Source organism: Maylandia zebra, linkage group LG20 (assembly GCF_041146795.1).
Source record: "Maylandia zebra isolate NMK-2024a linkage group LG20, Mzebra_GT3a, whole genome shotgun sequence".
In the NCBI taxonomy this organism is placed as follows: domain Eukaryota; kingdom Metazoa; phylum Chordata; class Actinopteri; order Cichliformes; family Cichlidae; genus Maylandia; species Maylandia zebra.
Window position 1 is genome coordinate 23088353 of NC_135186.1, and position 23304 is coordinate 23111656.

The 23304-nt window shown below is 43.5% G+C and overlaps 1 protein-coding gene across 3 annotated transcripts in view; it reads left to right on the top strand.

The window, feature by feature from the left end:
• The first annotated feature begins 4133 nt into the window (after positions 1-4133).
• Positions 4134-23304, top strand: part of zbtb46 (zinc finger and BTB domain containing 46) — a 65064-nt gene continuing 45893 nt past the window's right edge. For 2 of the 3 annotated variants that reach the window (XM_004546006.3, XM_004546007.3), the window contains exon 1: positions 4135-4423. The gene's annotated coding sequence lies outside the window, so the exon portion shown is untranslated. Of the gene's footprint in view, positions 4424-23304 lie in introns of all 3 variants that reach the window. The other variant, XM_004546008.3, reaches the window with a different exon arrangement.

The following is a 23304-nucleotide window of genomic DNA, read 5'->3' on the forward strand; positions in this document are numbered from 1 at the left end:
AGTGCGTTTACATTCTTCATCCTGTTTTTTTGTCTTTTGTTTTTTCTCTGATTCAAATACAAGTCATTAGAAAGGGACCTGGTCTCACTTCCTGCGCTGAGATCATGTGTGTTCTTTGTGTCTGGCTTTAAACTTCTTCTCTGCCTCAGCAACAAACTGTTAAAGTCTAAACAACAAGCTTACTTTCATTATTTAATAGCAAAACTTAGGTGGGAAAAGCAGAATACAGAAGAACAGTGACTGCCCCTTTGGGTAAACAGCAGCCCACAACACACCCATCACCTTGTGCTTCAAGGACTCTTTGTAAACATAAGTACCACACACACTCACACGCTAAACCCACTGTAATACCGAAATCCCGCTTTTCCCTCACACCACTCGCTCTCTCCTGGGTGGATTGCCTTGATGAGTGCTCCTAGGAGTGAATACATGTGTAAGTGGCCTAATGATGCCTAAACCCATCTATGAGCAGACAGAGGGGGAGAGAAAAGAGCGGGCGAGAGACAGGAGGAGTGGGGTTGAGGAGGGGATGCCAGGGTCATGCTTGTCGTGAGAGGCGGATTGGAAGGCCACGCTGGCGTGAGGGAGCACAGCTTTGAGTAAAGCAGCTTGTTTCAGAGAGGGATTGTGTTTGCAGACCCTACTCACAGAGAGAGCGTGTGTGTGTGTGTGTGTGTGTGTGTGTGTGTGTGTGTGTGTGTGTGTGTGTGTGTGTGTGTGTGTGTGTGTGTGTGTGTGTGTGTGTGTGTGTGTGTGTGTGTGTGAGAGAGCGAGAGGGATCTGTGCCTGGGCATTACAGACCTACAGCCTTAATCCACATGGCCTGACATCCTCTGTTATCCAGCCCTCTGCAGCCAACTACCAGACTGATGGAGATACAGCTCTACCCCCTGCTGCGCCACGCCACACATCACTCTCCACAGACACACACACACGTGCATGCACGCACAGTGCATGTTTTGCTGTACTACTCGCTCTCTTCCCCATATTTTGTCCCCACTTCCTCAAACCTAAAAGGATTCCTGGTCATAGCCCATATATTCTATTTCCTAAGAAATAGGCTCATACCCAGTTCCTCATTACTATATACATCCACACACAAAGTTCACTATAATCAGTGACACACACAAACTTTAGTCTGTTGACACTGTAAAAGTTCCGAATAAAGAGACAAGTTCTATATTTAAAATATTAATAATAATTAAAGTTTCCTTATGAGTTAATATGCATTTCCCCTCAGTTTTCTTTGTTTACTTTTATACTTGTACTTATTTTAGGTACATCTATTTTATGCTACTCCTTCATCTGCTGGATTTCTGTACATCAAGGAAGGGACCAGTCATAGCAAATGCTTATACACTCACTGGAAACTTTATACACCTGTTTGACTGTTCATTAATGCAAATGTTTAATCAATCAGTCACATGGCAACTGCTCTGTGCAAGCTTTTATGGTGAAATTCTAAGTGAGCATTAGAATGAGGTAAGTGATTTAAGTGACTCTGGACGTGGCGTAGTAGTTGGGTCAAATGGGCTGCTTTCATAAACTGCTGATCTACTGAGATTTTCCTGCACAACCTTCTCTATGGTTTACAGAGAATGGTCCAAAAAATTACAAAATATCCAGTGAGCAGCAGTTTTCTGGGGATAAAAATGCCTTGTTGGTGCCAGAGGTCAGAGGCGAATGGGCAGACTGCTTCAAGCTGACAGGGAGGCAATGCTAATTCAAATAACCATCCATCCATCAACCTGGAGTGGGAGGGTGGGGTGGGGATGGAGGTGGCTATTCAAATAACTACAAATATGAAGAAGAGCATCTCTGATTGCACAACACATGGAAGATGGGCTACAGCTACAGAAAACCACACAGGCTGCTCCTGTTAGCTAAGAACAGGAAGCTTAAGCTCCATCGGCTCAATCAATTTGAACAATAGAGGGCTGGCAAAAGGTTGCCTGGTTTGAGTCATGATTTTTTTCTGTGGCATTCAGATGGTAGTTTCAGAATGTAGGTAAGTAATATGGCATAAACAACATGAAAGCGTGGATGGATCCTGCTTGGATCAGGCTGATGGTGGTGTACTGGTGTGGTTGCTATGTTCTTGGTACGCTTTGGAATCCTTACTACCAACTGAGTGTCATTTAAACACAGCAGTCTACCTGAGTGTTATTCACCAGCTGGGCCCACGTCCTCATTTTAGGTTTGACAGCATTTTAATAGATAAAGGTGAATGGCTTGGACATGAATTGAGCTGCGGTTTGGGGAAGGCCTCGAAGGGGACTGGTGGCTGCTCCCGGGCCTGACAGATCCCCATGTACTAAACAGAAGTGCAGAAGTTAAAGAATTGAAAAGGGGAGGTGGGTGGGGCATGTAAACAAGAATGAACAGCTTGTAGAACTGGAGGAACATATATAGATAAGAACCGGAAGGAGTGTGTTTGGAAACATTGGTCCCACTCCTGAAATTCAGACTTTATCTCCAATTGCTGACCATGACGAACCCTATATGACCAAAGTGTAGCCATGTTTTGATGGCTGGTCCCAGAAGGATAGCACGCCACGTCACAACGTTCAGATTATCTAACTAAACATGACAATGATTTCACTGTACTCGACTGGCCTCCATAATCACCAGATCTCAATCCAACAGAGAACCTTTGGGAGGAGGTGGAACAGGAGATTCACATCATGGATGCACAGATGACAAATCTGCTGCTCTTGGGCTAAAACTCTCTGAGCAACCTTCCCTCCTTGTTCAAGCTACTTAAGACTCAACTAGGTGCTGGAAAGAATTTATGCAGTTCTGATGGTAAAACGGCGTCCAACCCAGTACTTAATAAAGCGATTAGTGACTCTATAGTAAAATGCGATGTAAACAGTTCTTGTATTTGTTGTAGCTCTACAGCATAGAATACCACATGAAAAGGATGTTTGAATAGTGGAAGATGTTGGGATGAATCTTATAACTGAAGCAGAAATACACAGTGTCAGGTTTCAGAGTTTGTATTGTACCAAATGCTATCTACACACCTATGAATGTGAAAGTCAGTGTAATACATGTCAGCCAGTCGGCCAGCACAAGTTGGACTGCGATGCCCTGCCTGATCTTATGACACCTGCAGTTTATCTCAACACCCTTTGGAAGCATCTGACTCCAGGTCCAGCTGGACTAAACAAGAGTTTTCAGATAAATAAATAAATAGACAAACAAGCCCCACCTCCTAAGAGTATGTTCCTCAGAATAGCAACATCTGTGCTTTTGCATTTTGAATGAATTTGTTTTAGTAGTAACAGAGTATTTTTACATTGTTGTATTGACGTTTTTACGCCAATAACAACAGCAAAAAAAGTCCTTCTTCCGTGTCTGAGAATTTTCATCTGTTCAGTCAGTCCATCTGTTGACTCTAAACCCACCGATACAGACCTGTACTTTAACGGGAAGTACACTACATTCCAATAAATGCACTGTTTGTTTTGGACTAGCACAGAACTTCTCACATATGTCCCCCCTACCTTTTGTGTTAAATGTTTGCCACCTCATAATTTTCCCCAGAACTTAAAGGCATGCAATGAGAAGAAGAAGAAAAAATCCATCATGTGTGAAAAGGAGAGCTCAGGCCGAAAGTGGAATTACCCCTGACTTTTTGCCAAAAAAGAGACACTTGCAGGCCTGAGCATCACATGTCTGTCATAGGTGTTTTCCAGTCAAACTGTGTCAAACTGCAAAAGCCACTCTTGTTTTTGTTTTGTTTTTAAAATCTTGACTGATCGGTGTTTTCTTGTTGTTGCCACAAGAGGGGGTAAGTTACAATAATCCCCCGGTCACTACTGAGCCCTATGGCAACAGACGCACAAGCTAGAAGACCCACGGGGGCTCATCACAGCCCCACTGCTTACATCATAACGCATATTATTATTACTATTATTACTACTATTATTATTATCATCATTTCGGAATCCGTTTCGGAATCATTTCACATTAAATGGATATAGGCTACACACAGTGCATTCACGCTGTCTCATTTCCTGACTGTCCAGAGAGACAGCGAGAGGAGATACGGGGACACGGAGAGAGAGAGAGAGAGAGAGTGTGTGTGTGTAGGGTTAGAACTGAGAGAAGGGGAGAGAGAGCGAGAGAGAGGGAGAGAGATAGACATGCACAGAAGAGGAGGAGGAGGGGGAGGCTCCTGATACCAAGACACGGAAAAGCAGGGGAGGGAAAGAGAGAAAGAAAAAGGGGCTGGTGGAGGAAGAGGAGCGGGGAGTTGGAGAAAACGGGGAATAAGACTTACAGAGAGCATACAGAGGAGAGGAAGGAGAGTACCTAGTGCTTTGGACATCCCCTCCTTTCTTCTCTTAGGCTGTCACACCAGATTGGACTCCGAAGGACCGACACCACGTCCACCCCAGACCCCATGGGGTAACAGGTATGTCTGACTTCCTTATATTACTAGTAGCCCTTTAAAAAAATACAGCGTTCAGCCTCTCTCCCTTTGGTAACAGGTTTAAGATTTCATTGAGACGCGGCGGATATCGCAATATTTCCATGGCTTCAGGCTCTATCTTACCAACAATTAGTTTTCTGCCTCACGGAGCCATCGCGTCTACAGCTGATAGTTGGTGGGCGCACAGGTTGGAGACATGACACAATGCAACTCTTCACAAATCGTGGCGCTATAGTAGTTGGCCATCGGAAAAGCTACTGTATGAAGGCCTGTCTGTCTGTTTTTTATTTCTTTCTGTTTTTTTCTCTCTCTCAGTGCTTTTTAGTCTAGTCCGTCGGCATCATGTTAGCCACGCAGAGTGCATTTTGACAGCGATATACCCGACCGAGTGAGCAGGCAACAGTCTGAAAGTACGCCTACCTGTTCCATACGTGACAGCCAGCTGTCTATTGCGCTTGTTGATATTTGGAGAAGCTGTAATTTGTTGAATGGATACGCATATTAAAGCCATATTCCACACATTAGGCGGCGAATTATTAAACAGATAGACCAAAAAAATCTATTCCTGTCCACTTTGCTGTGTTTTTCCACATGTGTTTGAATATACTACCAAACTGCTTCAAATCCAAATGAATATTACTAGTATAAATGGGTAGTAAAATATACTTTTTTCATTGTTAGCGCGCAGGAAGAAAATGCAGTTTCCAGTTTGCGTAATTTACGACTGGTTTTGAATAAAAACCATGCACCACTTAGTCAAACGTGTCCTTTTGACTTTTCGAAAAAGCCCATCTTTTAGGTTAGGCAGGTGTATGTGACACTTGCCGACACATACGTAATTTTTCTCTTGGGGTTCGTGTCAGCTCCTCGAGTTTGACGAAACCACCGGATCCTGCTGAAATTTTTTACAAAGTTTTGAAAAGCATGACACGATATCGCCACACTGATTGGGGTGTGGGAGGATTGTGAAGCGCACACGCCGTACCAGAAAATACGAGTGATGCTCCGTACAGCCGTCTGGAGGGGATTCAAAATGAAAGCGCTCTGAGTCTGGAAGACAAGGGCTTAAACCCTCCTCCTTCTCCCCTCGATTAACCTCCGTTTGGGGGATTTCTCCAGCTGGAAATTTCTGCTGCGTCAACACCCAACCCTAGAGTACCAGACAAGACAGAGGGGGGATTTTGTTTGCAGATGGTGCTCTTGGGTATTTTTTTTCTTCTTCTTTTCTTTTTTGTAATTGTTGAGGTACAGCTGATCATCATCTGATCCGCGTTGAGAGTTGAAAAGAGAGTGGCGTCAAGTGTTTTCTGTTTATTAAAGCTGAAGCGTCTCTCCCGCTCGGTCTGTCTCCACCGCTGTGGGTACAGTGTATGTCTGCTGTCTGTGTCTGCCCTCTCAAACCGGTCAGTTCCGTCTTCCTCCATTTTCTACCATGCTTACCATGTGAGAGGGGAACAACCCCACTTCATTCACGCTCTGTAAAGAAAACGGCGGTGGGCCCCTAGCTGTTGTGCATCCCCTGCACAGCCAGGTGAGCGCTCAGCAAAGAGATCTATGCATTGCTCTAATCACTGTCCATTATCACAGGGGATTTCAAACTTTAATATAACATAGGACAAACTTAGACTGACGCTGGGATTTATTCCTCATGAGATTATTTTAATTGTTTCATCTTGTTATGTATAACCTACATCAGTTAAAGCCTGTTTTTCAGAATAGGCAGAAGCAAAGTTACAAGTTACAAAAGTCAGCGAGAGAAGGCTGAGAAGACATACTTGGGCTTTTTTGTGCTAACACAAATCAAACAAAAACACTGCAGATTTAAATCGTGCCCTTTTGGCTTATAGCTTTGTAATGCCAGTTAGATCTAGGTCTTTTCCTCTGTTTGACATCATCTAACTGGATCTCTGGGATTAAGAGACCATCAAGCCATTTTTCCAAATTGTCTTAGGCCTCTCTCTGGATTTGTCTGGTTACTTTGTCCTTCCTACTACTCAGTTAAGAGTTGGCGCTTGATATGATAAATCCTCCAAAGTCTTTTATTCAGTAATTCAATTACTGTAGGCTTGTCTGTGTGTGTGTTTGTGTATTTGCATGCATGCCATGCACATTTTGCAAAGTCCTCATGAGGAGTTGAAAGCCTAATTATCTTCTTTTAATGCCTACAATCCTCAGCTGTTCTGGCATTCAAACACATTTCAATATGCCATCCATACTGTCACCTTAGCTTCTTCCACAATCCTGTCTGTGGGTCCTGACATGACATCCCAGTGGGGCTGCTTCCCTAAAGTGGGGTTGTGTAGTATCATTATTGAGAACAGTGAATGTCAGTGTTTCTGTGTGTGTGTGTGTGTGTGTGTGTGTGTGTGTGTGTGTGTGTGTGTGTGTGTGTGTGTGTGTGTGTGTGTGTGTGTGTGTGTGTGTGTGTCTGCACCTCCATCTGTGTGTTCCACGGGGAGAATATAATACAGACCAAGACAACAGTTACAAGGATGAGTGGAGGAGGAGTGTAGGCGAGATCGGCCGAAAGATGGAAAAAATATTAGCTGCGCGTGTTCTTGTGGGACTGCAAAGCAGGATTTGAAGCACTTTACACTTGTGCATTCTCTCATGAATGGACCTTTTGAAGTTGATTAAACAAGATTAAGTGCATCAGCATGACTTTTCTGTCTTTTTCTCGGTTGAAACCAAAGTTTCCCATCGTGTTTGCTGGAGGCTGGCGGAGGTTGTTGCACTGAATAATATCCACACGCCGCAGCAGATTTTGGACATCTGTGGGAAACGGTGAGGGTGTGGCTGTGTGTGAATAGAGGGTGAGAAAATGAGAAGGAGGGCTCTTGGTTTGGGTGGTGGTCAGGTATGAAGCTCAAAACTATGGCCTCTTCATTGTGTGTGTGTGTGTGTGTGTATGAATGCAAGCCTGTAGCTGTGTAGGTGGTGCTCAGGTTGTGGGCTGAACTGTGTGGTAGCGAGTTGGTCGACTTCAGCTACGCAGACCCTGGGGATGTAGTGTACTACACCCTCACAACATCAAGCGTGTGTTCATATAAACAGTGTGGCAATACTCTAAACAGTAAGTTTATCTAATTTACAATACATTTTCCCAAAAGATAGAAGGATCAGTGCTCCACAAAGACACATTTGTCCCTGTTAACAACCTTGTACTTGATTCATCTCCCTGTCTCTATCTCTCCCTGCCAGTTTTCTCAACCCGATTGCCCCTCAGAGCTTACTTGTTAATGGGAACACCTGTTTGGTTAATTCACTGCAAAATGAACCACTTACTCTGGCATGTACATGTCTTACATGACACAACACATCTCTCTGGAGTTTTGTGACAACTCTGTTTCCTACCTGTTACATCGTGGATATTATAATTCTCACATCTATTTCATTTTTAGACAGTTTGGCACATATTAACCCCCCACCTGCCCCTACCCATATCTCTACCAGTTCCATCCCCCCATTTCGTAATAGCTCCCGAGGCCCTTTAGCTTAACTGGTTCTATAGCTCATTGTGCAGGGATGAATACAGGTGTTCCTAATCCCCATAGGGTTACACGGATGCTGTGGGGGATGTGTGTGCGTCCATGTATTTGTGTGTAACAGCTGGCTTCCCTTTCTACTCATTTGACATACTCTATCTGCCCCCAGCAGAGAGAACAGGTGAGTTTAATCCATCCCCACCCCAGACCCGCACACATGTGCAGAATTACTCCCTACCTCTCACATATATCTTAATATTTCATAGCGTTGTTTGCGCTCACAGGACGTCAATGAAAATAACAATTTGTTAAGTTCCTTTCTTTCGTTACTTTGTCCCTGAATTTTAAATTAAAAGGTCGTTTCCAGTTTTTAATCTTTTTTTTGTCTTTTACACTTCAGAAGAAAGATTGAAGTCCTGAAGGAAAATTTAAATTTGATTGCTGCTAAAAATAAATGCAAGGGAATTTTGAAAATTTTTGCTTGGGAGCTGTTGATATTGCAAAACACCTTTTTGGATCACACATTCCTGAGAAAACAGATGACGGATTTCACTTTGCGTGCTCTCACCAGGGTGTGTTTTTCTTTTATTTAGGAATGTGGAGCAGAACGGCTTTTTTTCCAGGGAGCCATCATCACACAATGCTTATCAGCTTCATGAGCAATTTTCTGGAATTGGCAACATTATCTAACAGCAGTTATCAATTGCATCAATGCGTACATTCGGGCCAGCTTGTGAAAACCGATCAGATCCTCTCCATTATTTCGTCACCGCACTTCTAATTGTTGCTTTAATATTCTGTGCGTTTTCACTTGCTCGGAAGCTGTCAAAACAAAATTGCAACAAGTGAAGTGAAGATGGCAGTTTTGCACGTCAGGTAATGCAGGCCGGTTAGATAACAAACACATATTATCTTCCAGTTAGCATTCTGTCTGTTGGTAATAAACAAACAAGAGACAAAACAGAAATTATATCTGTTTTCTTATCCCTTTAAGCTTGCTTATTTACACTACATATTTCTCCGTCTCAGGCAGTTAGCAACTGTGCCCTTCATGTTTTTTTCCATTAACGCCTTTGGTGTTAAGCTACAGATTACCCCATGTTTTAGGATATTCTGACTCAAACTTTTATATCTCTGTGGGAAGTATGAAAAAAATCAGCTTTTTAGAGTTAATCTGTCTTTTTGCATCCAAGTTATTTAAAAAAAAAGGACTGATCACAGTCATTTGCAAAAGAATGACACACAAGAACAACGTCTGCGTTATGAACCTGTGATACTGTTTCACCACTCTCTAGTAATGAGCTGACATGGGACTGATTAGCGTTGTTGTTCGCATGATTTGCTTTTGTTGACAAAAAACATATTTTATCTTACCCAGACTTTCTTACCTCTTTCTAGATGATTAAATGATTTCTGCCTCTTTTGCAAATTGTTTTACTCGTCCTTGAATATTTCCAATTGTCACTGTTTTTGGCTCAGTGTCATATGTATATATGCTGGGTAGGCCGTCCTTAATGCATAATCATTACCTGGCGTGGATGAACTGGTAAACCAGTGAGAAAATACAGTCTGCACGAGCGCGCTCGCTCAGTTGAATTATTTTATCAACAAGATAGTTGGCGTCCTCGTCTCTCCACTTTGCAGAAAGGTCACCATCTCCTTAGTCAAATTTATATAAGCCATTAGAAACTTGAAGGTTTTTGGGCTTAGAAAAACCTCTTTGTTGAGGTCTGGAGTTTGCAGACTGTTGAAAGCTTCATATAAGTACATGGTTGTTAGTTGTTATTTTCCCAGTGAAAGAGTTTGTCTTTTATACACATAGTGTGAGCATTTGATGAGAAATTGAGCGGCTTTGAGCAAATACATCTTTAGAAACAGTCAACTAGCCTCGGGCTCTGGCTGGTGAGAGATTTCCATATCAAAGCTCAGGTGAGAGAACGAGACAGGGGAGGCAGAGCGAGGAAGGAAAAGAGGGAACGTGAAGGAGAGAGAATGGAGAGGGGGGTGACTGTCTTGGAGGAGGGGTGGTGGTGGTGATGAAACAGACATTCATTCCAAAAGCGCTCTAGCCCTTGTTATTCTGTCGCTTTTTTTTTGTGCAGCACAGTTTAGTCTGTGTGTGTCAGTGCTGTCTGTCTCAATCTAAACTCCTGCATAAAAAAACACACACACGCAGAAAGGAAGGTTGGCAGGACTCAAATACAAACCAGCACCTTTCTGTACTCAAATAGCACACAAAAACTGTCTCTACAACCTTATGTTGACTGGCTCTGACCGCAGAAACAGTGTGTGGAGCAGAGAATGGTTTTCTCCCACTAATACTGAATAACATCTGACCTGTAAGCTTCTGCCAATATTTGGATCTCAGTTTAATATTAGTACTGTAGCATAGAGCCATCATTTTCCCTGGAATTATTTCTCTTCTTTAGCTATAAGTATCAGACCTGACCCCATGGAATTGATGGCGACACTCTAATTAATGGATAGAGTTTTCGTTTGACGCTTTCAAAGATGTGTGTGTGCCTCCGTATGTGTGTGCGTGTTTCTGACGAACATTATTCAGCTTTGTAGAGTTTTGTAATCCAGCCATGGACTCAGGCTAGAGTGCTAAAGTGCTGCTAACAAGGCCTGTTTAACATTCTCTCCCCTGCTCAACATACAATTATTCCACTTCGCTGCCATTAACATGTACAGTAGGACTGGGCTTTTAATTGGCCTGATATGACTAATGCCAGATCAACTTGGATTTGCTAATTAGTTTTTGCTTTAAAAGTGCCATCAGGACATGAAATATTCATTGATGTGAGGTGGAGCGAGGACTGTGGGTGGTATTAGTGGGATATTAGTGGTATAGGCAGGCTGCTCGAATGTGCTGGGAGAAGAGATTGAACCTACGTTGGCCTGTTGTGGTCGGTTATTCATACTTTAGGTGAGGTGTTAGTTTTTTCGTCATAATTTCAGACACCCACACACACACACACACACACACAAAGAGAGACACGCACACAGATTCGTTGCGCTCACGCACGCACGCACGCACACCACCTCCTTTCTCAACATCACAAGGCCACCTCGTCGTCTCCAGCCTCCACCTCTTCTCTCTTTCTCTCCCTGTGCCCTTCTCCCCCTTCCCATTATTTCATCTCCTATTTTTTTCTTCTTGCCTTCTCATCTCACATCCTCTTCTCTCCTAACCTTTCTGCGTTCCTTCACTTTGCCCTAGCCCCCCGTCGTCCCCGCGCCCACCTCCCCTTGCTCCGTCCCAGCTGTATCAACCTGACTTTTTTCTCTCCAGGCCTCTTCTTCCTCATCCTCTCCCTCCTCTTCCTCCTCCTTCTCCAAATTCTCCTTTTCTTTTTTTCCCCTCCCACTCCTTAATCTTCCACCTCTCCTCCTCCGTCTCTCCTCCACCACCCCCTCCTCTGCTGTAAGTGGGCCAGGTGCCTCATGTGGCCTCCCCTACTCCATTTCTCATTTTTACCCTCCCTCTACTCCTTTTCTCATTTTTACCCTTTCTCTGTTCCCTTTCTCATTTTTATCCTTCCCCTTGACCCTAGCGCATATTTATACATTCTGTTAATATGAAAAGTTGCAGGGTCCAGTTTTCTGCCAAATACACCAACAGACTTAGCTCAGATGCGGTATTACCTGTGAAGATAAGCCGTTCAACTTGCAGTAAGTTTTCTGTTAGGACTGGAGGAAGTTATTTCACTTCAGAAAGGTTTTAACAAAGCTTTTTTTTGTTGTTCCAAAACCACGTCCTTTGTGTGTTTACATGTGAAATTCATAAATCAACGAAACAAGTGGACCTTTGTCATAGTGGCCGTACATTTTATGGGCTCTTCGGTGTCAGTGTAGTTCCCTTTATGAACAAAAGAGGTGAAGCCAATCCACATGGGAACAGAAGTGAGTAGGTTCACATCCCTTTTTCGGTGGCAAGGGGCAAATTTCCCCAACGGCCCTGTCACCACTCTTTCCAACACCGCGTTTTCAAACATGTACGGGCACACACACACACACTAACTGAAACATGCATATGTAAGCGTCATTGTTGCTGTCTTTTTGTTCTCTTCTAGCACAGTGAGATGGCATTGAGCTTTTCACCTCTCTCTATTTTTTTTCCTCACTCTTCCTCTTTTCACTCATTGCCATTCTGTCTGCCTTTGTCTGTAGCTGGCTCTATCCCCGTGCCCTCATCTTTTTTACTCTATCTTTTTCACCCCCGCATCCCTCCCTCCCTCCTGTCTTGTATCTCACCTCCCCCCTCCTGGTTGTTTTGGTGTGTGTGCTGGTGTGTCATGAAGGGGGTGGCAGTTGATTGGTGGTTGGTGGTTTGGACAGACACCTGATACTGGCACTGGCTCACAATGTGGGAATGTGTGACTTCTTCAAAATTAGGTTTCCGTGGTGGGTGTTGTCCTTAGCGATGGTGAGCACCATGGTGAGAGTTTACACAGTGGTCCTTTTGTCCTTCCCTCGCTCATTGTGTTTCTTATGCCTTCTTCTCTTTATGAATTTACAGTTCTTTCCATTGCTGTCTGGGGGTCGGGGAGGTGGGCGGGCAAGCAGTAGTTCCAAAAGCCTGCAAGCCATGGCAGCAGTCAACAGGTGACAGTCAGCGTCACGTTCAACTTAACGCTGGCTGAGTGAAGAGACAGACAGATAAGGAGGGAGGGGGTGACAGAAAATGAGGTATCAGGACCGAAGTGAGGATTGAAGTGAAGCGTTTGTCTGATCAAGCCTCACTTTTCGTCAGTCACAGTGGACATAATGGCCTTGAGCCACTCTTCCGTCAATGCAAATGTCCTTTAAAAAGTCCCTTTTTTATAAAAAACAACAACAACAACAACAAAAAAAAAACAATTACATTCCAACAAAAGAAACTTTACTTGAAACTTTACCTTAAATCCACTTCTTTTTTTTGCCAGAAGCTTTCGGAGGTATGCCATTAAAATGGAGCAGTTACTCCATGCACAGCACAGCAGCGAAACAAGGAAGACAACGAGTGTAATTGATTTTGTATCTTTGCTGATTACTCTAAGAATTTAGTCAGAAGAGGAGCTGCAGCCTTTTTGTTGAAGAGGTAGAGCCTCCATATCGATGCTATGCATTGACTAATGCCTGTGGTGATACCCTGTGTCATGTACTAAACTCTTAAGTCTTGTGGACTTAACACTAAGTGTTTAGGTCTCCAGAAGTCCACTAAGCAGTGCAGTAGATGAGAAACCCAATGAGTCTATACTGACGGTTTTCCATACTCCCTCCTTCTTCTTTTGCAGCTTGAAGGCTACTTTTTTCCACCTCCTTCCATTTCTGTTGCTTTTGTATTAGTTCCCTGTCTCTCCTCCTCTCTTTCCGTTCTCTTACATCTCCTGTCTCCCTGCCTCTTTCTTACCCTTCACTGTCTCTTTTCTGACTCCAAAATGCGAGTCTCTCTATATTTAGATACTCTTCTCCTCTCCCCTTGATTTCTCTCCCTTTATCTCACCTCCTTTTTTTTTCTGCCGTTGAAGGACAGATTTGCAAAAGCACTCCAAGATTCATCAGTGTTGTATAGCAGCTGCTTTTTGATCAGCTTGATGAGTGACAACACAGCCCCGGGCTATTATATACAAATGTGTTTTTATAAACGCTTCGCTCACTATATGTAAATCCCAGAGCTGCTCAGTAGTACAGTTAGTTTTGGGAGTGTTAGTCACGAGTGAATATTGTATGTGGAGTGCTAAGCTAATACAGTACAATGATGTGTTTATTTTATTTTTTTTAAATGTTTAGTTTTATGTGCGCTCCAGAGTGTTTGTGAATAAGATTAGCAGGGAGTAAAGTCTCGTAATATTTGCTCAGGGTGATGCAGGGTATGCCTGTTGAACCTGTGAGTACACACTTAAGCTGTCGTGGGTTTTTTTTTTTTTGCTCCCCTCTTTGCGTGAGCTCATTGTAAGCTGTGGCCCAGTGTGGATTTGAGAAAGATGCCTCTGTTTGCTGTCTGACAGAGCGACAGTCTCACCAAGTTACCCTAACACACACAGACACACTTTCTGGACGCCCGCCTCGGCACCAGATAGCGACTGGCCACCAGCAGTGAGTCACCATCATTCAGTCATTCAGCTGTACATCGAAAAACCACACACTCCAACAAACAACAATTAGCTTTCAGCTGTCAGACATTTCAGACATGTAGTCCTTGAGGCCTACTATACAACGTGATTTTTTTTTCTTTTCTTTTTTTTTTACGTTGTCTTCCTCCTCTCCTGGTAACCCTTTGTCTCATTTCCTCCTCACTGTTCACTTGCTTTATGTGTGTATATGTGTGTGCTTGTGTCCTAGTGTGTGTTCTTGCCTGAGACCTTTGGAGCTGGTGGCTGCAGTGACTGTTTTAACAGCTCGGGAACAGCCTGCTTGTGTTCTTTGTGGTGCAGTCATGTACAGTCGTGTCTAGCTGAGTCGTGACAGGTTGCTTTTTTGCTGTGACAGGTTTTGTGTTAAGACCTATGAGAGGGTCTGGACAACCACACACACACACACACACACACACATTTGCACACACACACACAGCGAGTGGCTCGCTGGCATGGAGAGGAAGAGAGAGAGAGAGATCAGAGTAAGTGTTAAATGTGAGTTCTGAGCCAGTCCGTAGCCTTATATTGTCATCATCGCTCTGGCCACAAAGCCATTTGGTGCTTTTGAAAACAGAACTGAGATTTGCCAAAATAAAAGAAACTAGAGGAGACGAGATGAGGGGATATAAAAACAAGCCCAGGGCAGAAGAGTACAATAAATGAAAATTATGCCTTTTAAACAACTTGAGTCATCAATTTTGTCATTTTATTTCGTTTGGGCTTTATTGTGACAGGGTGGTTTGAGAGTGGACGAGAAAGTTTAAGCGGGGTGAAGATACGCAGCAAATGGCTCAGGGTAGAATCAAATCTTGGCCTCTGCAGCACATATTTTACCTGCTCAACCCAGTGAGCACCCTACTGTAGTTTTGTTTTTTAGTAGCTGCTGTAGTCCAACTCATTAATGGGTAGAAGTCAAACAGCAGAATCTCTTGCTTCTTTTATGTTTCTGTATGTTTCCTTTTGTGCAAGGAAACATACAGTGGGGCAAAAAAGTATTTAGTCAGCCACCGATTGTGCAAGTTCCTCCAGCTAAAATGATGACAGAGGTCAGTAATTTGCACCAGAGGTACACTTCAACTGTGAGAGACAGAATGTGAAAAAAAAAATCCATGAATCCACATGGTAGGATTTGTAAAGAATTTATTCGTAAATCAGGGTGGAAAATAAGTATTTGGTCAATAACAAAAATACAACTCAATACTTTGTAACATAACCTTTGTTGGCAATAACAGAGGTCAAACGTTTACTATAGGTCTTTACCAGGTTTGCACACACAGTAGCTGGTATTTTGGCCCATTCCTCCATGCAGATCTTCTCGAGAGCAGTGATGTTTTGGGGCTGTCGCCGAGCAACACGGACTTTCAACTCTCGCCACAGATTTTCTATGGGGTTGAGGTCTGGAGACTGGCTAGGCCACTCCAGGACTTTCAAATGCTTCTTACGGAGCCACTCCTTTGTTGCCCGGGCGGTGTGTTTTGGATCATTGTCATGTTGGAAGACCCAGCCTCGTTTCATCGTCAAAGTTCTCACTGATGGAAGGAGGTTTTGGCTCAAAATCTCATGATACATGGCCCCATTCATTCTGTCCTTAACACGGATCAGTCGTCCTGTCCCCTTGGCAGAAAAACAGCCCCATAGCATGATGTTTCCACCCCCATGCTTCACAGTAGGTATGGTGTTCTTGGGATGCAACTCAGTATTCTTCTTCCTCCAAACACGACCAGTTGAGTTTATACCAAAAAGTTCTACTTTGGTTTCATCTGACCACATGACATTCTCCCAATCCTCTGCTGTATCATCCATGTGCTCTCTGGCAAACTTCAGACGGGCCTGGACATGCACTGGCTTCAGCAGCGGAACACGTCTGGCACTGCGGGATTTGATTCCCTGCCGTTGTAGTGTGTTACTGATGGTGACCTTTGTTACTTTGGTCCCAGCTCTCTGCAGGTCATTCACCAGGTCCCCCCGTGTGGTTCTGGGATCTTTGCTCACCGTTCTCATGATCATTTTGACCCCACGGGATGAGATCTTGCGTGGAGCCCCAGATCGAGGGAGATTATCAGTGGTCTTGTATGTCTTCCATTTTCTGATGATTGCTCCCACAGTTGATTTTTTCACACCAAGCTGCTTGCCTATTGTAGATTCACTCTTCCCAGTCTGGTGCAGGTCTACAATTTTCCTGGTGTCCTTCGAAAGCTCTTTGGTCTTGGCCATGGCGGAGTTTGGAGTCTGACTGTTTGAGGCTGTGGACAGGTGTCTTTTATACAGATGATGAGTTCAAACAGGTGCCATTCATACAGGTAACGAGTGGGGGACAGAAAAGCTTCTTACAGAAGACGTTACAGGTCTGTGAGAGCCAGAGATCTTCCTTGTTTGAGGTGACCAAATACTTATTTTCCACCCTAATTTACAAATAAATTCTTTACAAATCCTACCATGTGAATTCATGGATTTTTTTTTCACATTCTGTCTCTCACAGTTGAAGTGTACCTCTGGTGCAAATTACTGACCTCTGTCATCATTTTAGGTGGGGGAACTTGCACAATCGGTGGCTGACTAAATACTTTTTTGCCCCACTGTATATGGGAACTTGATGCGCAACATATCACTGAAATGAACAAGTCACAAAAGTTAAAGAAAGTCCAATAATAATATCATTCAATAACTCTCTATAGTTGGATTTTTGAAGTTTAAAGTATTTCACCGAGTGCCCTAGAAAGGGTTAACGCTACGGCACCCAGCACCACTTTTGTTATTCTTTTTCTATGTTTGATGTGGAAGTACAGTACTTAACTCCCTGCGCAGAGTCTAGGTTGGATGATATGTTAAATGTTTCCAACTGGGTGGGTGCTGTCAGTTCAAAAACTGGTGACTGCCAATATATTCACAAAGGTGTGAATGTGGTGTGTGTGTGTGTGTGTGTGTGTGTGTGTGCGCGTGTGCGTGTGCGTGTGTGTGTGTGTGTGCAGGGAACCCCTACACCCATATGCACTTGCTTGTTGTAATCAAAGCAAAATCTCCTCTCAGATATTTGTTTGGTTTTAAACTGGACAAAACCAGTAAGCTTTGGGGGTCCAAGTGGAAGCTATAAGATGTTAGGAATCTTTGTACACTTTAACTATACAACCTTATATGTTATTCAATGATCAATATCTCCAACCAGTAACGTGCGGCAGTTGTTGCTTCTGTTAGCTCACATGCTTGTCTGACATGAGAACAGAGACTTTCACACCGGTTCTTTGTTCTGCAGTACTTAACATCAACTATACAATGCCAGGTCTCCGCTGCACTAGATTTGCCATTCAGAATCTCGCTTTCAATCTGTCAGCGTCTGTGTACAACTGCAGCTCGACACAACAAAAAGGAGACACTGCGCAGCTATTCAGCAGTTGCATTTTACAAGTTTGGTATGTACCAAGAGGCAGGCGGCTAGATCGGCAGAATAAAGAGACAAAAGCATAAACAACAAATATCAAGTCTCAAAAAAAGCACCCAACACTAACAGAGCCCTAAATTCAAAGTCATAAAGGGTCTTTGGGATGAGCTTAACCTTCAACAGGGAGTGGTAGTGTCGTGATGGTCGCAAATCATTTGTTTGCAGGGAACAAATCTCCAAAAAGAATTATACATTCACTACATTCATCTTACTGCACAAGCAACTCGTTGTTTTTCTTCCACTTCTCTGTCAAACATAAAATCAAATCAGCGTCACTCACCACCTATGGCCAATGACAGCCAATGATGCATGTAAGGGCATGCTGTAAGCTAGCATATGATTGGCTAAGAATTAAACCTGGGACTAAGAGGATAAGCTTACAATGAATAAACAGGGGCTGAGAGCTGGGAAATGCCAGAAGTGTAGGACTGATGGAGTTGGTGAGTTAGTAGGTGAATGAGAGCCTCAGATAGGCTACCTCTTGGTCACGACAGAGTGAGGGACACATGCCGGAAATAACCACTGCAGTATACCGTATACTGACGCAGTGACAGGAGTGAGTTGGTGACTGAACCACAGCAAATATTTAACAATGCCCCCCTCACAAAAAAAGTGAAATTTCTCCCATTACCAGTAACTGACCTTACAAATTCTCTTTTACCAAATGGAAGTAAATCCCTGCAGCTCGTTCCCAAAATCATGTGGAAAGCCATTTCAGTAAAGCGGAGACTGAGGTGTTCACTAAGAACTATTAATGTTACATGTGTTGTGATCTGGCGTCCACATATTTATGCAGTTATGCAGTACAGTTGGCCAAAGTTTAACTTGAAAGTCTGTTAGCAAAAGCTGTCTTCAAGTTTTCGTCTGCATAATTTTCTTTTTCTTTTTTTTTGCTTCAGCTTGTGTTCCTTCCCCTGTATGACACACATGTAGAGATTTTGCAGTGATGGGTGTAAAGTAATTTTTTTCAATAGGACTGAAAATACAGAAATAACCTTGGTGTTTATAAAGAAAGAGGGAGAATTTATCTGTTCCAGCAGTCCAGATAATCTACTACTCTCCCTCATGAGGAAGGTAAAAGACACGATGCATTTGTGATCCATCAGAATGGATCACAAATGGGGCTGTTTTTCTGGAATCTTTTCTTAAATAAAGATTTCAAGAAGCCATGGACTAATCCTGCTATTAGACAATGCCAAACGCTAAAACCTGCACGTCCCATAAATTTCCTCAGACTATCAGGGGTTTGTGAATCAGCAGATGAGGCTCTGAACTATTCCAGTCATGAAACTTGGGTTTCACACCAACAGACCACATAAGGTGATGTGATCATTCTCACAAGTGACCTTCCCCCACCACCCCACCCCCATCTCTAATGCCACACTTACACCACTTGTCTCCACCCACCTAAAAAACCATAAACGAACACTTCCTGTTGGTGATTTCACTTCCACGTACACCGCAAACGTTTTTCACAAACCAGTAGCCTTTTCCCGTCTTTACCTGCACATGCATTGCAGGTGATTGTGGAAGATTCTAGCACTGGCTGTTAGATATTTGAATGAAACCTGCTCATTTGCAGCAATTTATTTATCAGGGTGCTCCCTCTGTCTGGCTAGTCCCGGTCCCCTTTCTGTTGATGACGGCGTGTATGGAAGAAACGACGCACTGTCTGGAGATCTGCTCTCATCCTCTCACGCGCTTCATATCCTCCCTTTCCTTTTTGTCTATCCTTGCTTCCTTTATTTCCAGCTCTCGCTTGTTTCTCCCTGTCCTCTCACCTTTCCTCCCTCCGGTATAGCCCTCTTTCGTTGTATTACAGTCCATGGCTGCTGCCTCCACCCCCCCAACCCCCCAAGCCTTGCGCTTCTCCCTCCCACTCCCCCCCCCCCCCCCCCCTTTCATTTTGGGTTCTCCGACAGTGGTAATGAGATGTTTCATTATTTGCATTTCACAGCTTTTAATAGAGGGAGAATTTAGGCTAAGCCCCGGGTCGTCAGTCAGGGAGTTACCATGGGAGACATAGCAGGCTTAGGGGCCTAGAGAGAAAGATAGCCCAGAAACTACATTCACTCACACACACACACACACACACATCTTGGAGTGTGAAGGAGGAAGACACAGGAAAAAGACAACAGAGAGATGGTCACATGGATCTTCTCACCCTTTTTTTAAAACTCTAAAATAATAAGTAGTGTCACAGGTTGCAAGGCATTTAAGGTGAAGCTGAAACCCAGCCAGGGTATTTAAGGTAAAGGACATCAACACCAGTGTGTTTGAGTCACACCTCTTTCCCGGTCACTCCGGGATGATCCCAGTCCATCCTTACTATGAGCGGATTTCCATTAGATCACTCTAGGCTTAACACCTGCCTGGCTGAAGGTGAGAATGCATGGTGCCGGAAAACGTCTGGAGCTGCTTAACCGTATAGATCAGTGGGACGGAATGATGGGAGGGTTGTAGAGGCTGATCTTTTTGGATGTGCAAAAAAACCCCCAAAACAATAAGAAGAAATACAGGTAACTGCATGAAAGTCTTCAGGTGAAAATAAGGGAGGTGCGGGTATTGTTTTTGGTCAGTGTGTGCAAGGTGTGACCAAGGATGGAAAAGCAAGGGATGAAGGGAGTTTTGCTAAGTCTCCCTAAGCCTCCCGGGTCCTCTTTGGTCCCTCTCCACATGACATGGCTATCCTTCTTTGAGTCAATCTCTTCCTCCACCTTGGCTCCTTGGATGCCGGCCAGTGAAACAGAGAGTGGGCAGAGAAAGGGAGAGTGAGGTAGAGGTGCAAAATGTGGCATGATTAGAGCTGGTGGGGAAGGTGGAGAAAATAAAGGTGGACAGATGGAGGGCGTGTGATAAAAGAAACAAGGGGAGAAGGGAAGAAAACACAGAAAACCTACAGGGAGATTTAAAGAAGTCAGAAACGGAGATAAAATGACAGACAAGAGATTAGCAATAGTTTTTTTTCAACTGACAATAAAGGAAAAAGCAGCTAAGAACAAGCCAGCTAATAGCTTTGTTGTTTTATTTTTTTTTTCTAATTGCTTGCATGCCTGCCTGGGCCTGGCTCTGTGTCATATGCATGTGTTTGAGTATGTGTGTGTTATTTTTGTTCGTGCCCGCCTTGTTGATGGACTGCCACCCTGGCTTGTCCCGGAAGGCTGCCAGCTCCGTCGGATTGGGGATTAACCCCGGGATAATGGCCTTGATGCCCAGTTGAGTGGAAGCAAAGCTGTTTAAAAAATATTGGCTGCCTGAGTCACTCTCCCCTCTCTTCCTGTCTCCCCCTCTTTCTATCTTCTCTCTCCATCGTTCTAGCCTTGGCGTTTCTGTGATTCTCTGCTCTAGCTCTTTTTTTTTCTCTGTTTTTCAGTGGTCTTTATCTCTTCCATTCTCATCTCTCCAGCTCTACGTTTTTTTCCCTCTGTCTCCCTTTTGACTCTTCACCTTGCTCCGTTTTCGCGTAACCTCATCCCGCATTCAACGCGACCTCTTGTAGGACCCTGATTTGTAAAGTGTTCGGCGAACATCGATAACACTCATCACACATTCAGTTTTACATTGAAAATAATAAACCTTGAAATTCAATAGAACTTTTTTTGTTTTGTTTTTTAAGTAGTGGAAGCAGTAGATTTGAAACTAGAAAGTAACAGCTGCCCTGTGCCACATGTGTATGTAAGAACAGTGCCTCTATTGTTCAGCCGAATATCATTTTAATTCCCTTTATGCATGTTCTAATTTGTTCCAGTACTTTTCTCTCATTACGCAGAAAAAAAGAGTCCACTCACATTCAAATAAACAAATTCTTACTTCCTCTTATTTTTGTCGGTATTAGTGTCAAAAAGCCACGTAATATAAACAACTTAGTTTTATTCTACTTTGTTTGAAAGGTTAACACAGCACATAATCATTCAGTTCAGACCTGCCACCTCGGTTCCTTTTTCCACAGAAACTGCCTGCTCTGATATGATAGGGTGATGGTGCAAGTCAGTACTAGAAAATATGCAAAAAGGAGCGTGTTGCCTTTTTAGCTTAACTGATAAAATTCTGTAGCTCAGGCATGAAGCCGGGGTGGTTGACAGCATAAATGCCAGCTCTTGGCTACCGAGTCCCGCTTTGATATTCCTCTGCCTACCTCCTTATATTCATTCACTTCTTCAATCTCTGGCCAGTTTCTATTGCATCCTCCCCTGCTGATTGTCAAAGACAGCGCCAAGATAATGATAGGGATGTTAAATGGGGGGAATTCAGTGTAATAAGGCCTGCTTTTGTTTATGAATTAAATGAATTGATCTTGTATTAGTAAAGATAAGAGATCTATTGCAGCACTGTGCCCTTTGGCATGTATTCTGTAATCCGTGCTGTGCTATGTTCATTATTTTGAACATAAGTCTAATATTCGATCTCGTTTAGCTGCCGTTGGTCTCCATAGACTCTTGAAAGAAATATCTGAAACAACAATGTAAATGCAAAACACAGAAAAGTGGTGTAAATGAACCAAACAAATTTTATACGCGCAAAAACAAGTTCACGCTGTACTTTAAATGTTTTTAAAATGTTTTCACTCTCATGATTTGATCAGTTTGTGTTTTTTTCTCTTGATTTATTAATGGCTTTATTTATTTATGTGGCCACTCAAAATGGGGGCTGTGTGAACTCTGTGTTCACTCGGTTTGACATGTCGAACTCATTTTATCAAATAATGAGCTGAATTGTTACATTTGTCGAGCAGAAGGCCACAATTTGAATTTGGAGTGATTAGCTGAGGGTGGCGGTTTTGCGAGCAGCACATTGGCCACTTAATGATAATTTGCCCTGACCAACTGGAAATCCTTTAATTCAAAATAAATACAACTGCAAACTGCCCAGATACTGCTAACATGCACATGAAGGAATTTTAAAGCCAGTTAATCTGTGTACCTGCTGACAGGAATGTTAATGACGGCTGAATCAACAAACACCAAAAGTAAAAGTGTGCTTTTGAGCGAGTTGTATTTGCTAAAATATGTCGTGCAATCCCATATTATCACCCTGTGCGAAGATGTTGCACATGTTGTAACTTCTTCATCCAGAGTGATGTGCGAATCCCTCGTGGAATCTCAGCGTTGGCCTGCCGTGAAAGCTCTGTGTTAAACCCTAGTACAAACAAAGTATCGCTCTGCCTTTGATCCACAAGGACCTTGCGCTCCGTCTCCCCTCGGTCCTGTGCGGTCAAGGAGGCAGAGAAGTGGCTCAGAGGGACAGGCTGCATTAAGAGAAACAGAAGAAGGAGGAAGCCCCATTCTCTCACTCCATCACACGTCTCATCTCTTTAGTCGTCTGGCTGGGGCCTAAAGTGACTTTGCCGTGATGTGACCAGGACAAACCGGGTGTGATGCCATGACGGCTCTGCTAAGCGTGTGAACGTGGGTGTTTTTAGTTCTTGCATGTGTATTGTGTATTTAGGGGCAGGGACTGAATGTGTGTGCGTGTTTTGAGGGGAACGGTGCTTTTGATTTTGTATGTGCGCGCGCGCGCGTGTGTGTGTGTGAAGAAAGGAGGGGTTAAGGAGGACAGTCACTTTTGATTTGGCCTCAGAAGGGTGACAGGGACTTGGAGCTCCAGTGGCATGCTTTACTGAAACAATCTTCTCTGACCTCAAACAGGCGCACACAGACTGTCAGCCTGCCTCCTGATGACTTGTTCCTTGCTTCTTTTTCATTATTTATTTTTCACTTTTGCAGTGAAATTTCATAGAAGGATGAAAAGCTTTTTCATCCTGCTGTGTGACATCCTGAAAGCAGGCTTTAGTTTCTGTAGCCTTGGTGAGACTGCTAATGCTTT